The sequence below is a fragment of the Lepisma saccharinum genome, chromosome 22, assembly GCF_977018435.1.
Source record: "Lepisma saccharinum chromosome 22, izLepSacc3.1, whole genome shotgun sequence".
NCBI lineage: Eukaryota > Metazoa > Arthropoda > Insecta > Zygentoma > Lepismatidae > Lepisma > Lepisma saccharinum.
In genome coordinates, this window is record NC_139250.1 from 3,445,253 (window position 1) to 3,465,228 (window position 19,976).

The window sequence follows — 19,976 nt, forward strand, 5'->3', positions numbered from 1 at the left end:
TAAATAAAATGTTACATCAGCGGTATATACCAGCAGTGGAAAAAGAAATTGGCACACACTTTTTCATCATGAGAGGAAACAACATACAAAAGAGCTATAAATTGATAAACTACTTCATTTTTATATACTGTACACATACACAAGTACTTAGCTGTCCAACCAAAAAGAAAACATCAACACAAAATCACTTCATTTCTAAATTGCATATCTCAAGTGATTTATTCATTGAATGTATTTAAAGGATATCCTTGCTGTCCAACAAATAAAATAATCACTACTGCACATACACAAACACATGTTGAAAATCACATAATGATAAACAAAATTAATTTATGACTGAACACGAATGACACCATTGTTTCCCTTGATGTGCGGGAACAGACTAATCTTCTCGCTGCTACAGCTAGCAAGTTCAATGAAACTGGAAGTTGAGTAGACATTCGGGGGAAGAAAGGAATGCAGCTTAAAAGGGAGCGAAGTTTTCGAACTGAGATTATGTGCATGTGAAATCCCAATTTCCAGCGTCTTCCTGATGTGATCGAAGATAAAACGTTCTTCAGCTGCAAGTCGTAGGAAACTTTAGGCAAACGTTTCGTTACAAATCTACAGTTTGCGCGCTCAACCTCGATTGCCGGTTTTTGCGTGTTTTCTACTTAATTTGATGATATTTCACGGTTATTTCGCTAAAAAGCGTCCATTTCGTGGAAAAGCACACATTTCACATTACTTCGCGAATAAAACTCATGCGTATTTCATCATTGGGGGTGTAGTTACGTGCAGAATGTTCAAAATTGCATCTTTTTTTCACATTTCGCGATTTCGCGCATCGCGAAAATTCAATGTCCCTAACAATAGGAATAAAATCATATACAATGGAACAATTTTAGCAGTGAATTAGATGATAAAGTAAATGAACTCCAGGAAGTTGAAAGTAAGATAAAAATAATTTCTGGCAACTAACAGTAGTTTTCATTGTTCATATGTTGATTTACTTGATCGTTGATCAATGATCACATTGCTATATAATTTGTATATGCTTTTATATATATATATATATATATATATATATATATATATATATATATATATATATATATATATATATGTGTGTGTGTGTGTGTGTGTGTGTGTGTGTGTGTGTTGGGGAAGTAAGGGGGGCTTGCCACGTTAAAGTCGGTGTCTATGAATGTGAGTATCTACGTATATGTGTTATTGGGGGATGTTTTTTTCTCCCTCAAAGAAAATGGAATTGAAAGTATATATTATACCACATGTGACATAAACAAATGAAAATCCATTCGTGTTAATTAATCTTCCAGTCATCAAAGTAAGCAGCCTTGTCGATTAAAGAAGACACCATTCTGCAACTGACCAGCCTTACCGATCTGAGACAAATCAGGCTGTTTTCCACTTTACGTTTTCATGGCATATTGCTTATATTTTACATGTATTAAACTTTTCACAAGAAACTTGTAAGTTAGGATTAAAGTGTTCACAAGAAACTTGTAAGTTAGCATTAAAGTGTTCACAAGAAACTTGTAAGTTAGCATTAAATTGTTCACAAGAAACATGTAGGTAGGTGAGATAGACAATAAGTTTGAGCTTGACGAAAGAAATTTGGTCAAGCTATCGGTGTTACTAGTTCGGTAGCTCTTTTGTGTGTGAGTTTGGGTTTTCTTAGAATATAAATATACTGTTTCTAAATTAAGTGTACATGCTATCATAAGATTTAGTGATCTAGGTTATAACAAATGTTCTAAGGTACTTAGAACCGCAAGGCACTAGTTTAGTTTACACTGGTAACACACACAAATTTGCAAAATCCCCCCAAAAAAACTACATCCCAAAAGAAAATCACAAATACGCCAATGAGTGGGAATCTCCCCCCCCCCCCACCCGTCCAAACCAAAGAAGCTTAATTCGCACAGTGGACGTCAGTACAACACCACAGGAAAAGTTTCTGTCTACGTAACACTGTATCTCTACATTTTCCATCTTGGAATGTCTGATGTACACGCGGCTGGGAACGGGATCGCGTTGGAAAGAGAAGAGAGATCTCCCAATGAGTCTCCCAGCATCCCAGCGGGAGGGGGGCTTATATTTATATCGATGTTCCTGACAGTTGAGGAAACGAAATTGAGGCCTGCTTCCGAGGGTGATTTGTCATTGTGGTCTGTTAGCGGGAAATGCTCTGAAAGGGGGGGGGGGAAGTCCCAACGAAAGGGGGGGAAGATTGAAGATTCTAAGACGATGGTAATTTCCTTATGTCCATCCCATCCGTCTCCTTTTGTTCTGGAACTAGTGACATGCGAGAAAAATGGCTTTTTCTTATATAGTCTCCGCCTCTTTGCTTCCATCTTCCTACAGATATTTCTTGTTTTGCTCCGGTGCGCATCAGTGGCGGATTCTCAGAAGCGACAATGATGACTGTAACCAATAATCTTCACATTTAAAGTCAGTCACGTACACACGGTTTGATCCTAATTTAATTCACTCGCTATACAGGGTGTCCCGCTTTGAAATTTGTTATTATTGGAAACCGTTGTGGCGATTAGGGCGAAGGCAAAGTGACTGTTATCTTTTTGGGTTGGTTGCCTTGTCTTGTGGTTGTCCTTCTGTGCTGAGTGCCGCTTTACATCCTCAACAACAATAGGTAAGGAGATTTATAATACTCAGAGACAGTATGGTTTTAGGCCTTGTTTTGCGTGAATGAAATTATCAGTTTTAGAAATTGAGTAAGTAAGTTTGCAACACTTATTTTATTTTCTTGTGTGGGGTTTGTCCTCAATTTTGTTTTGGTAAAGGGGCTTATCCCCGTATTACGTGGCGGGAAAAGTAGCCTGGGTGCTGATGTACCCACACTATAAAAATCAATCAATCAATCTAAACCAAATGCCAACCTATTCCATATAGTAAACCCTGGACTGCATTCTTTTAGACTAACGAGTCTTTGGCGTCTGGGCTCACAGCAAGACTAACAGCCTCTTTGTGACTTATATTGAGTATTGTGTTGTGTCCATGTGTGTTTGTCATTGTTCATTCATCAACTTCGTCATACCACTTTACATCTCCTCCTCGCGATTAGCCAAAAAGTGGAAGAAACGCGAAGTAAAGTAAAACATTCCAATCAAATTGCAGTTTACTAAGGAACCAAAACCTCTTAGGAAAATATTTTGAGCTAAAAGGGATGAGGAGACAGGTGAGTGGAGAAGGTTACATAATTTGTATTCTTGTCCAGATAATATTAGAATAATTAAATCAAGAAGACGTAGGTGGGCAGGCCATGTGGCACGAATGGGAGAGGAAAGAGGAGTTTACAGGATTCTTGTTGGGAAATCTGATGGTAGGAGACCAGTAGGAAGGCCAAGACGAAGATGGAGGGACAACGTTGAGATGGACCTAATGGAAATCGGTAGAGATGAAAAAGAGTATATAGATCTTGCTCAAGATAGGGACAGATGGAAGGGCTGTGTTGCTGCAGCCATGAACCTTCTGGTTTAAGAAGGCTAGAGAGTTAGTTAGTTAGTCACTAAACAACCAAAAATCTTTAATATCAGTTCACTAAAGAACCAGAAACCTTTAATATCAGTTCACCATAGAATCAAAAACCTTTAATACCTATATATAAGTTCACTAAAGAATTAAAAACCTTTAACATTAGTTCACTAAAGAACAAAAAACCTTTACTATCAGTTTACTAAAAAATTAAAAACCTCTAATATCAGTTCACTAAGGAATAAAAAAACCTTTAATATCAGTTCACTAAAGAATCATCAGTTCACTGAATAATCAAGAACTTTAATATCAGTTCAGTAAAGAATCAAAATGTTCACTACAAAAGAACAGAAAAGTTAATATCAGTTGGTGCAAGGAATTCAAGATGGCGTCGTGTTCCAAGATGGCAGCAGGTCAGCTAGGGAATCTCAACGTCGTCAATGTGCAAAGTCTGCTTCTGTGATCAGGTGCGTAGTGCTTTTCCTTAACAGACATTTGTACAAATATTATGCCTGCGTGAGGACTCTCAAAAGAGCCTTTGGATGTAGTTAACTTGCTAAAATATCTGAACTGAATGCGATATTCTTTTGTCGTTAGTTGGGCTTTAATTGTCCTGTTTTATTTGATGAAGGAAACTTGTAATCTAATTAAAAGCTCTCTTTTACTGAAGAAGCGCAGTTTTCTCTTCGGGGCTTTATGTAATGGATTCAGCTGTTCAGACCATAACCCCCCAAGGAACGAAGGCCTCAAGGTTAAAGGTCAAAGTTAAAGAAGGAAAGTTGTTGCAAAAGGTCAGGAAACAAAACAGTGTGGCAAGAGGTTGTCGAAGAGGAGAAATAGTTTTCCAATTTGTTTTCATTCTTTTGATCGATCTTGTTGTGCTCTTCTTCAGGAAAGAGAATATTCTTAACAAAAGAACAACGATAAATGCAACCAGAGGCTTACTATGAAAATGAAAACATTATACGAGGGTTGGGGTAAAAGTCATGGCAACTATAATTTTTTCGCGAGAATGTGGGACCGGCACGAAACTCAGAAATGTACAAATGGAAGGGGCAGTGTGTGGAATGTATGAACAATGCAGATTATGTGTAACAGGTAGAGGGTAGGGAAGAGAAGCTGGCAAAACATCCATAAATTAGCATCGTGCCACGCAGTTTCCACCAGCTCCCTGTAGCATTCTCTGGCGCATCTTTTCTAAGAAACGGCTATTTTGATACACAAACGCTGTTCACTCCAGGCCACGTCAGTTGACACTACAATGAATTACCACTGCCCTCTGCATGATAACAGTTCATGGCACTGCCATCTAGCGACGTGTTCACATACTACAGATGCCACGTTTTCCGGGACATACAATCATGCCATGACTTATGACCCAACCGTCGTATGTTTGCTTAACCTCCAGCGTAGTCGTGGTTAGCGCTCTCCCCCTTGGTGCGAGCTGTCACGGGTTCGATCTACTGTGGGAAATTCGTAATGTTGGCATTGGTGCAGCATCGTGAGGACAATTGGGGAGTTTCTTGAAAAGATGAAGTACGACTAGAAAATGTTAGAAAAAAGAGGTGACGTGACTCGATGCACTGACCTTCCATTGAAAAGCCACTTTGGTCGACTTCAAAGGAATGTTGCTCCTCTTAGTTAATTCAGCGCGTGTTTTTACCATAGGCAAGAGACGAGAGTTACGTAAAACAACCGAAATACAAGGGCTATTCAATAAAGAATTATTATTTGTTTTGACAACATATCTCTACTCATCCCTACAACTTTGATGATTTCTTCTCAAAACAGTCCCCATTGGATGCGATGCACTTGTCCCAGTGTTTTTGCCAATCTTCAAAGACATGCTGGAAGCTGTCTTTTGATAGGTCCTTCAGAATCGCCTTCAATACTGCTTGTGACGATTGATTGATTGATTTGCTTTATTTTACTTCGCATTTTGTGCCATTTTTGGCTAATTTGCGAAGATGGGGATGTGTGATGATATGATGAAATTGATGAATGGACACTCCAAACATACATGCCCAGGCTGGGATTCGAACCTGGGACTCCAGGCGTCGTAGCGCGATGTACTCACCACTCTGCCACTGGGGGCGGTTGCTTCTGATGATGGAAAATGCTTCGCGAAGATGAAGTTGGGTGATGATATGATGAAATTGATGAAGAGACAGAACATTCACAAAGAACACCCTTGCCAAGCCTGGGATTCGAGCCCTGGACCCTTGGCGTCGTAGCCCTCTGCGATGACCACTTTGCCACGCAGAAATATAACAATGGATCTCGTTATAAGTAATAATCATGTCAAAGCACATCATCGTTACACCCTTTAGTCCAAATATGCCCAGAAAAAATGCTTTCCCACACTCATTTTCTCAGGAATCGTTAGTGTTGCGATACTTCCGATTGCAACAAACAAGCCCCACGTTATGGGCTCCACTTGCAACAATGTAGGCCGTTAGCCCGTTGCCAAGACACACGACACACCGGCTCGGTCCCCTCGACAAACAAAGACCGGGCGTCGCTGCCTACCAAATATCTTTCTGTTATAAATATATAAATGCCACGACTACGCTCAGTTCCTGCGGGGCATGAGACCCCGCATCCCAAAGTTCGGGTAAGGGTCTGTTTCAAGATAATAATATAATCAAAAGTTAAATTTACACTTACATAACCAAGACTTTAAATTATATTAGCCCTTTCTCATGCTTGAACTCCACCGCAATCGCACCCGCATCCCACTGACCAGTGAGGATACGCATACGATTCGCGATTGAAATCAGCATAATCAATTCTGGCGTCCTCTGGATTGATAAGGCCTCCGCCTCACTGACCAGTAACGGCGGGACACCTCTCCAACCAAAAGGAAGTCAGTTAATTTATACTTATTAGGCAAACTTACTACAAAGAAACCCCAAATAACGATTATAAATTTATTTACTAATCCATATATATGTTAGGATAAAAGAAAGTATACAATCTTCAGATCGAGAGAAATTTACAATGCCAAAATTTAATTTCTGTTCAAATAACTTCCGAAAAACATAGACTGAAACTTGCTTTCTCATAAAATACAATCCAGAGAGCTGTATCTTATATAGATATATATATATCGTCCATATCCCAGCTTAACTTGGTTTCAATAAACAGGTGACAAATTAACAGCAATGATCGACAATTTCCATTAACCAAAACCAAAAGAAAATTACATAAACTTCTTATCCGTAAATATCTATTTGTGCTTCTGTCATATTTTCACTTCAGTATTATGTTCTTTAGAACTCTCGAGGTATACTACCCTCTTCGGGGCCAACCTCCAATAACATTCATAACTAAAGATAAGGGGAGCCTGTCTCTACCCAATTACCAAAGCCATCTCTCGGCCACAAACTACAAATGTTCGCTTGGAATTCCATAACATAACAGGGGACTCTGTCTACCCTTTTTGACTACTTACATTGCAAAAGCAAAACAATAGACTTTTACATAAAACGAATTTCTATAAAAACATTTACTCGACCGGTCACCTATTATAACTGTTTCAAAATTATATCTAACATAAAACCAAAATAAGAAAAACCATTAAACGTTCCGGATACTCAGACTTTAGAAACGGACGTGAAACTATATAAGTTATTAGATTTAAGAGACATCCTCTGACCAGAGGTATGCTCTCGGATTTAAGTATCAAAGAAACAAATTTATTTAAATGAACCTCCTGACCAGGAGAATTCAAAATGATTTAAGAATTAAAACAAATAACTCGACGAGAAGGATGTATAACTTGAATTTATACCGGAGTCACACTGACCAGTGCCAACTTCGATAGAATTTATGAAACAAAATTTTAAATTATTAAGATTAATTATGTATAAATCAAATTATTTACAAGCCTGCCAAAATCCCCTTTAAGGATCATGCTGACCAGCACAAATCCAGAAAGGTGGCTTACGGAAAACGCAGGACATTGTAGAAGGGAGAGCTGACCAGCCACTCCCCTCACAACGCCTGTGTTCTCCCAGCCCTGGACCTCGACAAGCGATTTAATCACCTAACGATTCCGGAATCTACTGCTATACTGAATTAATCTGCCAGCGAGAACGCTGATATTTATACTTGCGAGATTGCGCAATCCTATTTCTCAACAAAAGATTTCGACAAACTGAAAAGTTATTTTTAGCATCTAACAATTACCCTTTCCAAAAGACATATCCAGAAACACAATGCAAGCTAAACTTATTTACAAACCCACGCAGCGCCGAACGAAAATAACTCATTGTTGTTAAGGAAGAAAAACAAAGCAAGCTTCTACTTGCTTTGCGTTCTTTCTCGTTGGGCCGAACCTGCGTTACAATGTTAACAAAGATAAAAAAAAATGTACATTCAAAAGATTAAAACTCCAAATGAATTTATACGAGGGCTATTAAATATTAAAAAGATTTGCCAAAAATTTTTCAATCGTTACACGATTTTCCACGAATTGCGAGCTTGGTAAAATGTCCAAGGTATCTAGGTACGTGTCCGATTACCAGCGACCTTTCGAAGCAACCTTATTCCTCAAAGCCCAGCCGCAATCTTACAAAAAGGGTCCTAGAAGCCTCGTGGGTAATTGAGTATGTACGTGGCTTCCCTTTGAAATAGAGCCTTAGCGGCGACACAAGCAGATTGCATTCCTCTGCATACTTGGCGGTCGCTACGATAGGCAGTTCATGATTTACTCAGCTGCTCTTAACCAATTCTCCAGAGAGGACAAGCACTTGACGGGATTTGCTGAAGGTTGCAGAGCGAATGTGGAGAATCTCGTAATGAAATATTTACATAAACAAGTTCAAGCCACGTCTATGTTGGTTACTTCTGCACATCTTTCATTTTGCGAAATTTTCCTGTCTATTTCTGTCTCTAGATGTAGACTCACGTGGTTGAGAAACTTCTGTTTGACGGACAATCCAATGAAGATAATTTGTTGAATACATTCTCTCAGATTAAGCAAGTTCTGGTCTGCTACCACCAGATTATTGAACAGACGTCACTCTTGTCTTCAAGGACTGCCGTCTGCAGCTGTCGCTTACCAGATAGAACTTCAATATTCATCAACCACAAATCTTCGGCTAAACGTAATTAGCATTAATTTACGTTGTACAAGGATATACTAATTGGTCAAACTACTGGTGAGATAAAAGTTGACTATCAACTTCAATTGGAGTTTGGCAGAAATAGAAAAGTTAATATATAGTAGAGACTATCACACTTTCACCATAACATAATACAATTTAAGTAGTGTAAACATTAATTCTTTTCTTGAACAAAATGCACCTTTACCAGATGCATAGTCACTAACTCTCTACCCGACCCTGTGGCCGAGTGGTTAGCACATCGCGCTGCGACGCCAAGGGTCCCGGGTTCGAATCCTGGTCGGGCTTGGTTGTTTGTGAATGTCCATTCATCAATTTCATCATTTCATTACTCATCCCCATCTTCGCAAATTAGCCAAGAGGCACAAAACGCGAAGTAAAATAAACTCAATCAAAAAAAAATAAATAAAAAAAAAATACTCTCTAAATTTCTTAAACCCGAAGGTTTATGGCTGCAGCAACACAAGCCTTCCATCTTTCCCTATCCTCGTCAAAATCAATCCAATCTTTTCCATCCTTACCGATTTCCTTTAGGTCCATCTCAACGTTATCCCCCCATCTTCGTCTTGGCCTTCCTACTGGTCTCTTACCATCAGGTTTCCCAACAAGAATCCTGAAAAGTCTTCTTTCCTCTCCCATTCGTGCCACATAGCCTGCCCATGTAAGTCTTCTTCATTTAATTATTGTAATAATATCTGGACATGAATACAAATTGATCATTTCTAAATTATGTAACATACCAGATGTATTGAATCTTTAATATTAAATATTGCATTAGTGGGCCCTAATGTTCATGTCAGTAAATACATTTATTGTAAGAGAATTCCATTTCCGTCAATCTAGCGCCAGGAGAGTACAAAACAATGTACATTAAAAAACACAAGCACTAACATTAATCTATATAGATACCTGCCTTTGTCTATGTGCCTTCATAAAACATGGAATAGCTTACTTTTGTTAAATATTTGTACATTTAACATATACATTTCTTTGTAATATGTTGTACATATAGTTATCATGTATTTCATTATTTGACAATGTAAATTTTGTCATTATATTTTTACACATGTTGCTATGATTATTAGTTTATTTATATTGCTATTTTTGTGACAAGGCTTGCTTGTACGTGTGTCTGAAGCATTGATAATTTCACTGTTGTGTGATCAGCAAAACGCTTCAAGGTTGTCACATGACAGGATGCGCACAGGCGCCATGTTTGCGGCCTATTGTATTTGTCGTTTGCAAGGAAATATCCACCACGTAGCGTTCGTTACATCTGCACCAACTGCACGTACGTTTAAAATCACGAATGTCTGTGTTATTATCTCTCGCCCCCCCCCCCCCCCGCCCGCTTGAATGCTTACAAGAACTGGCCTCAATCATGGCTGCCCCAAGCCACAATGCAACAGTTTGTGACGTATGTCGACACTTTCTAGTTAATCACAACTGAAAGGAGCCCTCCCCCCCAAAAAAAAAAGCTGCAGATAGGTGGAGGAATTCACGCTTATACCGTATGAGACGATTTCCATGTATGCGTCAAAGTCAGGGACCGCATCAACACATTTCCAATAACTAACTAATAAGCCACATCAGAGCTAAGTGAGCTAACTGAATGATTAACGCGGCTATTGTCATAATTCAAAGGTCAAAGGTAACGGATGAAGAGATCGACCTTGACCTCCAGATGGGGCGCAGCGTGACGTGTTGACACGTTGAGACAGTCCGCAAATGGATTTTGCTCTATGCTAGGCCGCAATGTCCATGCTTGCTTTGACTAATGCGTTTGTTTTCTTGTAAGTAATCGTGTATTAGGACGGTGAAATGCAAACCGTCTTTAGAATTATGCTCGTTCAAGAAACATCCTTGGTTTGAGGGTCCGTTAAAGGTCAAGGTAGTGATATTCCAAATAGGAGAATTTTGGACCCCAAAAATACAGGAGAGGGAAAAAGAAACTTACAAAAATGTGTAAGAAACAAGTAAACTAGAGGACATGTATTAAAGTACTTCCCAATTGCTTATTTGTGACTCAAGGTTGGTTCTGTTTCTGCTCTTCTAGTGGAGTATAAGCGCCCGAAGTATCAATCTGAACTCAGCTGATAAATTGTCATTTTCAAGTGTAAGACTATGACGAGACTAGGCTAACAAGGCTTCCCCCGCCCCTAGGTGTCCTCATACACTTACTCTACAATATCCCAATCCCTAAAACTCCAACTCAAAAATTTCGCACCACGGTACTCTGGACACACCCGTCAGGCAACGCACGGTCATGCAACATTGCCATTGCTATTGCAAACTTATCCCATATAAGCCTTAAGTTAAAATAAAATCAATGTCGAACACACACAAAAAAAATTGACCCCAAGAGTTAAGAAGAAACAGCCTTATGGTTAAATTTTTAGATCACCCTTGTACTTGTACAACTAATTCAAATACCCGCAAGGTCGACGAGAACCCCCATCTGAAAGGCAAATTGTGCATTAGTACAAGTGACATGTTACAAAAGACCTGAAATATCACCTACGTGCTTCTTATGTTTCCAAGAAAGAATGACTTACGTTTCACACGATCTGTTTATTCAAATAAATTTGCGCAAAGAAAGAATAGGTTTTGCACCTAACCTAGAGCATTTGGAACGACTTAAGATGACCGGACCCCTCTCCGATATTCTTCATATTTGGCATACTCACTAATTGAGGCCTCCTAATCACGAATCTGAAGATAAAAGTTATCGGAAACGTCTAGAAATTGCAAAATAAGCGAAAATAAGGCGTCAGTTTTCGGAATGGAAACCGTCGATTTTCGCGAAATTTCTTGTTTCAGAAGGAAATATATATATGCCTGATACTACCACGACACCAAATTGTAACTGCAGATTCGTCATTAGCAGGCCTGAATTAGTATGTTAAATATGAAGAAAATCGGAGAGGGCTCCGGTCATCTTCAGCATTTCACAACTCGTACACAATTACAGTATTTCTTTGGTGCATAAAGTTATATGCCAAATAACATGTAATGGATTCATCCATACACCATACTGTCTTCAACAATTAATTGACTGGCCTTGTGTTACTATATCATGGTAAACAAGAACATTAACTTTACATTTGTAATATTTAACATATAGTTCTTTTTTACAATATTGTATTTAAGATGATTCATCAATGCAGAACAGAGTATTACAACATTATCCCTGTTTTCTATAATTAATCGTCCTATAGGTTGTGATATTAAAGCATGAAACTCCAGCTTTCTTGCATATTTACAGGCATAGACCCAAAGCGTTTAAAAGTTTGTGCACGTAAATCCTATACCCACGAAATCCTGCGTGTGGTGGATAAAAAAATCTTTGTGTAAGAGTATTTATCAAGCCTACCTTAGCATGGCTGCCGAAGAACGTCTCTCTTCATAGAAAACGAAGCCCACTTCACTCACATTTTTGGACTCCAATTGGAGAAAGGAGGAGAATAAGTATTGAGTGCAACTGGCTTGGAAGTAACAGGAGAGTCTTGGGAGAACTGTACAGGCTCACGCCTAAGCGTTCACTCCGCACATCAGAGCTATCAGCAAAGACAGGCAATTACCTCATCTAACCATGTGTGAACCAAACTTGAAAGCGTAAAATCCAAGTGTTTTACCATCTCTTGAATGTGTGTTTCACCTCTCGCTCCTTACCGCCGAGCTATCAGATAGAGGCGAGTGCTCTTTGTCATGAGGATGAATAGTGATCAAGCTACGCGGCCCATCGGGACAACTAAACGTTCCTGGTTCGATTCTCGTTCCTAGAAGAACGTTACGAAATAAAAATGAAATAAATTACGTACAGTGACCGCCAATAAAAATAGGACACGTAGATACTGAAATGCTTGCTTTCCTGGAAGGCGTCATGTGCTCACCTAACTCTCTGGTAGAACTTGCACCACCAAGAAATTACGAATGCGCCGAACAAGATACCTCAGATCAACAGTAGGTACTCATTCATAGTCCCTATGTTGCCTATCAAAAGTTGGTAGGATAGTATACTGCATGGAACTATTTTCCCTCGCTCATACTCGTTCGAGTGTCCAACGTTCGAGCGTATACAATGGAATATCATTTGAATGAGACAATAATCGTCCTGGCAGTTTCAGCCCACAATCATCTGTTTTATTTTCATCTATCACTGTATTGGTAAGATAGACTGGCCTACATTTTAACATGGAGATAATGACTATGTTTACCTAAGTCTCAATTTCACTGCGTGTTTCACCTCACTATCCATATGTGAGGGCCCACTACCACAGACAAATTACACTCCTTCGAGGGTATACCGCTCGTTGTGCCTGTTCGAGCGTTATTCGCTCGAGTGAAGAAGCTTTCGATTCCGTACGCTATCTAGCGTCGTTCATGCGAACTATTTGGCGCTCGAGCGAAATGCTCTTCCTATAAGGGCTATCCACGAGTAAACTGAAACATATCGAACGGCACAATCGATTGCGGAACTGTAGCACAGCAACTTCCGGTTAATGGCGGCCGGGTAATTCAAGCGCTTACTTGTGGCCTTTCTTCTCGTTTTGTATACCGGATGAAATGGATTCTATAAAAGCACTTGACGCCGAGGAGAATAAGAGATATCAGGGCAAAGTACAGGCCTTTGCATATCAATTGGATCAGCAAATAGGAAGTAATACGGCATTATTCCAGGATGAGATCCATTTGCTGATCGTCGTTTCATTTGGTGATATTTGTAACCTACATATTTAATTTTTCCTACACAGCGAGAGCGCTTAAAGCATGTAAATCTTTGGATTTATGTTTTAAGTGAAAAAGTGCGAGATGTACGGACATATAAAAAACGGAAAAAGGAACTTCCTTTCTTCTTTCTTCAGTCAGGGCGAGTCAGAGGGATGCGGTAATGCACACTTGCTGGTTTCGTTCCCGTCTGAACGCAGAAATACAAAACGCTCATTGTTATTTTAAGTCAATTTTTTGCTATTTGTGTTAAACATGACGATAAAGATGAATAATAACTGGAAAAATTAATGATGGGACAAACACAATGACACACCATTTCCTGACCATGGTGTTCAAACCTAGGACCTCTTCTCTATCAATGCTGAAGAGATTTCCATTGCAAAAGACGAAAATTAATAATAATACCCGCGCTTAATTTTCTGGTTACACAAAGAAATATTTCCTCTGGTTGTACAAAAATTTATTTTCTCTGGTTACACACACAAGAAGAGCTGGTTACACAAAAATTTAATACAGTTCGTGTGTACTTCAAGAACGTAACGTGTAACCTATCTGACTATGACTGAGCATCTATTGAAAGGAAAAGAAATATTTTTGCTCATATGACCAAAACAGAGAGAAAATCGAGATTTGAATGATATCTCTTCTACCTTTAATGAAGTGCAAGGGGTGCGGGACGCAAAATTTTTGGTTGGGAAGGAAACAGGACGGGGTATTTTTAAAGTCCTGACGTTCAAAACGGGGAAAAATAATGTTATTTCCCGACTAAATTGGGAGATTGTAGGAGCGGAAAATATTCAACATTATCCGATACTAAAAGAAATGTTAATTATACACACAATTTCACCCTCGGGTGATGATTTATTTTGCTTTTGTGGAATAAAAACTGCTAACTTCAATAAATTTCGGACATTAGTACAAAAAATATGTAAAAAATAAATATGTTGACCAAAGCAGTAATTTATTTTATTAAAAACATAAACTAAACGTAACGTTTCAACCTTCTAGCAAGGTCTTCTTCAGACTCTGTATCAAGTACAAAAGTAACAAGATACAAAAACAGGGCATTATATATATACAAAACACACGAGAGAAACAGGACATGACATAGAGTGGGATGAAGCTAAGCAGATAGGAAGGGAGAAGAGAATGGTAGTGAGAAAATGGAAGAAAGCCAAGGAAATAGAGAAAAAAGGTGAAGAAGACACAATGAACTGGAATGGGGGACTGAAGTTGAACAAAGAATGGAAGAAGATGTTAGAAAGAGTGGAAAGGACAAGAGAGAAAGAGGAGAGGAGAAGGAAGAAAATGAAGGGGAAAAAGCGTAAGATATAAAGCCCAACCACATTCTATATGGAAGTATACATGTTTAGCCATTTAGGTGAAAGTACAGTTGGCAAGTGAAAGCCACCTGCTACAAAGTTCCAGAACAACTCTCTGATAGTCTGGAGGGAGTATTGTTTTGTGTATATATAATGCCCTGTTTTTGTATCTTGTTACTTTTGTACTTGGTGAAGTCTGAATAAGACCTTGCTAGAAGGTTGAAACGTTACGTTTAGTTTATGTTTTTAATAAAATAAATTACTGCCTTGGTCAGCATATTTATTTTTTATAATCATGGAAACAAGGCTTAATGGTGTTAAAAAAATATGTAGGGAATAAACTACTTTTAAACTATATTTTTTTCCAAAGTCTGCATCGGAACTTGATTTTTTTTCAGGTCCCGACTTTTTGGGTTCCTACACATCTATTGGAGTCTACTCCTGCTAATGGGATTCCAATTTTCACGCCTGACAGCTTGAATGCAATAATTTGGCGCCTACATCTAGAGGAAATGGATGAAGAGAGATCCGTTAAAGATTATTTAGCCCTGGTCGTTGTTTACACCCTTCTTGTACAAACACATTCGTTCCTTTCATACATGGCACAATCTCGGCTCCCTTCAACGGCATGTTGTGAGCCTACGAACCGGAAGCTGTTGTGCTACAAGTATGGCGTCCGCGCGAAGGTACTTCCTTCCGATGGATAGCCCCTATAGTGTAGGACCTATTTCAATCTTCAAGGAAGAAGCAAGTGCCTGAAAACAGAACAGCCGAGTGACAAACTACTAGAATTTCCAACGTAAGAAAACCAGAGAGACAGTCGGTTAGCGTGATGACACCCACTACGCCACCGGAAAGATTGATCGCTGCAAAAAAAAAAAAATAATAATCCTCTTGTTAACATTCACGGCCCGGCACCCTTCTGGAATCTGTCCCATGGTTTTACCTCCTCCCCTCCCTCCCGTGTGTCCGAGAGAAAGGATGAGTAATCCCCAGGCGCGCCTCCCCCATTGTCTGCGAAACGACGATGTTTTTCCGCCAGGACACCCAGTCACTCTCCGGAAAATGACAAGCCGGCTTTCCCCCCGAAAACTCCTTGGTGAATTCATTTTGCAAATTGGTCGCCTGATTCAGGGGACTGCATTCAATGCAGGTCTTTATTTTTTTCACTTTGTTTTGGTCGAATTTCACAATAAAAGCATCCTCTCGCTCGTTCGTAGGAAACTAAGCCTTTCTGCAGCATCCACGTGCCGTTGTGGTTTAAAGACTGCTGGCTGCAATGAATGCTAATTCTGTGCTAAGCGAAGACGAGTAACGAAAAATACAAGGTAAGCATTGAAAATTCCGCTTTGGATAGGTGCCAAAATGTCACTGCAAATTGAAGTAATTGAAGATAAACAATGCAGAAATTTAACACGAGCTATGATTAAGTTGTAGTTAGGGAAAATTTAAATTGCTGAAAGTTGGACTGAGAGAAGATTGAAATTGCGAACTATTGGACTGAGAGAGACTTGAAAATGTCATAAGCTCAACCGAGAGAAAATTAAAATAATCGTAAAATTAGACTCAGAAAAACTTGGGAAATGTCAAAATCGGACTGAGAGAAAATTGAAAACGCAAAATAATTGAAAATAAAAAAACGGATGAGAGTAAATCGGGAATGTTAAAAGGTGCAGTTTGAGGAATAGACGAAGAAGAAATGTACCACCATAAGTTAGACAGAGAAATTGGAAAATGTCATAAGCTCAACTGACAAGAGAAAATGAAAAATGCAAAAGAATTGGGCTGAGAGAAAACTTGGAAAAGTCCAAAATCAAACTGACAAAAACTGGAAAAAACGAACAATTGGATTCAGACAGTATTGAAAATAAAAATAAATTTTAAAAATAAAATAAAAAGAACGAACTGAAGAGAAGAACTGAGAATGCCAAAATTTGGACTAAGAGAAAATTGAAACGTCTAGTTACAAGTGAAGGAAAACTGATATTGCCAAAAGTTGAACTGATATGCAAATATGCAGTTACTGGAATTAAAATGTAGAAAACGTATACAATAAAAAATAATGTCGCGAAGATGAGGATGAGTGATAATCGGATAAAATTGATGAAAGGCGACTCACAAAGAACACGCATGCGCAGGTCACAAATAACGATATGGATGAAAGTAAAAATGTCGATGAACGTAGAAAATATAGAAAATCATTATGTACCGTATGCGCTAAAATATACAGTACTGAAATGAAAAGATGAACAAAAGTATAAGACATGTTACAATATAGTGACTGGTCTATATGCAACCCGAATAACAATAGTGCTTTTGGGTTGCATAACTGTCAGGAAACCTAACGTTAGGTTAGGTTAGGGCATGTGGAGTGGACGATTGTCATTTGGGTTGCATATAGACCTTTTTCAAACTCTGTCCACCTTCACAACCGCTTCCGTATGAGCGGAAATAATGCTCGACTATGAATACTTTTTCCTCCGTCGAGAGACCCATTTCCAACAAAAACTGAACAACACAACTTCCTTTTCACTACTGCCAACACGTGCAGCTGGAGCTATGCCCCGTCGACAAACGCAACCACGTGTTCGAGATGCGTGAGTTTCAGTACTGTATATTTTGGCGCATACCGTATTACATATTAGAACTATAATTCACTAAAATATTGTGAAAAGAAGCAAATCGTCTTGAAGCGTGGATTCGCTGCGTACATTTCACAAAAAAAAATCACGTTACCTTTTACACTAATATTTTACATCATTATTTAAAATGTAATACACTGTAGGCCTATATGGTCCATAATATGCATATCCGTGTAATTCCTGGTAATTTTGCACTCCGTATTTTGTGTGATCATGTTCAAAGAAACAAAAGCAGAAACATGATCACTGTGTAGAGATAAATAATTTGTTTCCTGCTACTTTCCTCTTTGCTAAATGATGAAGTGGTTCTCTCTCTGCTTAAACAGCTATGTGCGGAGTTAGCAGGTACCGGAGTTTTATTTCTTTCCTTTTTGGAACAAAAAAACAACATAGGAAAACAAGAGGAAGAACGTGTAACAATTCACAGACACAATCACCCTTGAAACTCGTGTGAAATAGCACCTGTTCGTGTTTCGCATTTTGCTCTCTTCTCCCCCACACTCTTCCATGTGTGGAAGAAAGGAAGGCGCAAAAAGCGACAGATAAAAAATTACCTCACAGGTCGTCTGTGAGTGGATATAAAGGGGATTCTCATATAACACTTTTCGTATGAATAGGCCAATCCCTGACAATGGAAAAGCGTTCAGGGGGGAAAATGTCAACGGTCATTGCGAAAGCCTACCCTTCCCATTGTTGTCACAGCAGAGAAAGATGCATTATCTATGGTTAGACGACAATTGCAGTGGCAGCGTGTCTTAACGTATTAAAATTTGATACATAAAATCAATTTCTGTTCTTCATGGTTGTATCCTCCGATCTCGAGGTGAAGACACAGTGTGGCGCATATCTTGTCTACTAATGTGAGTTGGCAAGCTTTTCGCAATGCTTAGGCAACTGGGGTATGACTCATCGCACCAAACTCAAACACCTTCTTGGTCAAGCGCCGTATTCCATCTACTGACGTAAGCGTGGAATGCTCTCGTGGTTAGGCTTGTTAGGTTTAAATCTCTTAGCATAAATACAATACCTTTAACCTAACAACGAAAGCATTTAGCCTGACGTCAGATGAAATACAGCGCTTGACCGAAAAGGTGTTTGACTTAGGTTCGATAAATGAGAATTCAACTGCAAGGCTCGGAATTGGTCTGCCATTATTATTATCATTATTTTTTTTTTCGAAGTAGGGCTACACTTAAGCTTACAGTATTTTTACACAGATTATCTTACTATAAAAACAGCTTTTGAACATGGAACATTGGTCAGTTCAGAAAGTAATTACGATGGTGGAGGCATTCATCCGAACAGGTTCCATACGGCTGTGGAGACGTTCATCCGAACAGCTTCCATGCTGCTTTGGAGGCGTTCATCCGGACAGCTTAAATGTGGCTGTGGAGGCGTTCATCCGAACAGCTTCCATGTGGATGTGGATGCGTTCATCCGAACAACTTCCATGCGCTGTGGAGGCGTTCATCCGAATAGGCTTCATGCGAATCTGAAAGCCTTCAACCGAATAGGTTCCATGCTGCTGCGGAGGCGTTCATCCAGACAGCTTAAATGCGGCTGTGGAGGCGTTCATCCGAACATCTTCCATGCGGCTGTGGAGGCGTTCATCCGAATAGGCTTCATGCGAATGTGAAAGCCTTCAACCGAATAGGTTCCATCCGGCTGTGGAGGCATTCACGAACAACTTCCATGCGGCTGTGAAGACATTCATCCGAATAGGTTCCATGCTGCTGTGGATGTGTTTATCCAAACAGATTCCATGCGGCTGTGAAGGCGTTCATCCGAACAGCTTCCATGAGGCTGTGGAGGCGTTCATTCGAACAGGTTTCAATCAGGAAATGCAGTAGACACAGCACCGAGAAGCATAAGGAAGAGTGCATCCTCCTAACTGGAGACTTCTGGTTCTGAGTACGAGGGTCACTATTTATATTTTGAGCCTTGGCAACACTGATTGAAGTTAGGCGCGATTTGACGTTTGCACGGAATCGTCTGGCATTATTGACCATAACGTACTTCAAGTGTTTTGTCAATAGCTTCATTTGTGTTGTTTATGTTGCCTTGGAGATTGCGCGACAACAATAAAATGGAATTAACTCGTGAACATTTTCGTGCGATGAGTTTTTACAATTTTCGACGTGGATTATCAAGACAAGAGTGCATCGATCAACTTACTTCCACATTTGGCGATGAAGCCCCATCCTTTGCCACCGTGAAACGCTGGTATAACGAATTTAATCGTGGCCGCCATTCGCTCACCGACGAGATTCGCGAAGGTCGTCCAAAATCAGTTGTTGTTCAAGAAAACATTGATGCTGTGCAAAACCTAATACTGCAAGATCGTCTTGTGACATACTGTGAGATTGAGGCAACCATAGGCATTAGTTCCACCAGCATATATAAAATATTACATGATCATTTAGCTGTGAGAGAGGTATGTTCTCGTTGGATCCCACACAATTTGACAAAAACTCAAAAAGACGCTCGCGTCAATTGGTGCAAACAAATGCTCAATAAATACAATCGTGGTGCTTCAAAAGACGTATATAAGATTGTAACAGGTGACGAATCATGGATATATGCATATGAGCCGGAACGTAAACTTCAGTCGACTGTATGGGTGTTTCAAGATGAACCCAATCCAACAAAAGTTGTTC